The following is a 1489-nucleotide window of genomic DNA, read 5'->3' on the forward strand; positions in this document are numbered from 1 at the left end:
CTGTGGTGGCTTGCATATTGCTGTGATTCTGAAAACTATGTCACCAGTATATTAAATACAAGCACGGTCACCCATGGGGGACAGGTTTCAGCTGAGTTTCCTAAGACAGATGAGAAAGGAGAAATGGACTATTTCCAAATATTTAGTCACTGAAAATTCTACCAACTTCTTCAGTCTGAAATTGATCAAGCATACAATCAAGATGCAGTGATAATTACAGGTGATTGGAATGCAACAATTGAAAAAAAGAGGAAGGATCAGGAGTCAGAAAATATAGCCTTGGTGATAGAAATTATGCTGGAGATGGTATGATAGAATTTTGCAATGCTAATTACTTCTTCATTGCAAATACCTTTTATAAATGGCATAAAAGATGACTATACACACGGACCTCACCAAATGGAATACACAGAAATCCAATTGACTACATTTGTGGAACAAGATGGTGGAAAATCTTCATATCATCAGCCAAACAAGCCAGGGGCAGACTGTGGAACATACCATCAATTGCTTATATGTAAGTTCAGGCTGAAGCTGAAGAAAATGAAAACAAGTACATGAGAACCAAAATATGACCTTAAACACATCCCACCTGAATATAGAGATCATCTGAAGAAGAGATTTGATGAATTACACACCAATGACCAAACATCAGAAGAGCTGTGTGATGGCATCAAGAACGTCATATAGGAAGAAAGCAAAAGGTCATTAAGAAGACAGGAAAGTAGGAAAAGAACAAAATGGATGTCCGAAGAGACTCTGAAACTTGCTCTCCAGCATACAGATGCTAAAGCAAATGGAAGAAATAAGGAAATTAAAAAGTAGAACAGAAAATTTCAAAGGTTAGCTCAAGATGACTAAGTCAAATATTATAACAAAACATGCAAAGACCTGGTATTAGAAAACCAAAAGAGAACACACTCAAAATCTCTCAAGCTTAAATAACTGATGAAAAATTCAAGCCTTGATTTATAATATTGAAAAATTCTATTGGCAAAATATTGAATGAGGCAGAAAGTACCAAAACAAGATAGAAGGAATACATAGAGTCACTGTAACAAAAAGAAATGGTCAATGTTCAACCATTTCAAGAGGTAGTATATAATCAAGAGACAATGATCAAGAGATATGATCAAAAGTCCAAGGTTACACTGAAGGCATTGGCAAAGAATAAGACTCAGGGAATTCAACAGTACACATTGAAATATTCCAACAAACAGAGGCAGCACTGGAGGCACTCACTCATCTATGAGAAGAAATTTGGAAGACAGCTACCTGGCCCACTGCTTGGAAGAGATCCATATCTGTGCCCATTCCAAAGAATGTGGAAATCATTGGGCAATATCATTAATATCACATGCAAACAAAATTTTGCTAAAGATAATTCAAACTCAGCAGCAACATTGACAGGGAAATGCCAGAAGTTCAAGCAGATTCAGAAGAGGATGTGGAACAAGAGATATTATTTCTGATGTCAGATGAATCTTGG

Source organism: Chrysochloris asiatica, unplaced genomic scaffold (assembly GCF_000296735.1).
Source record: "Chrysochloris asiatica unplaced genomic scaffold, ChrAsi1.0 scaffold00022, whole genome shotgun sequence".
In the NCBI taxonomy this organism is placed as follows: Eukaryota; Metazoa; Chordata; class Mammalia; order Afrosoricida; family Chrysochloridae; genus Chrysochloris; species Chrysochloris asiatica.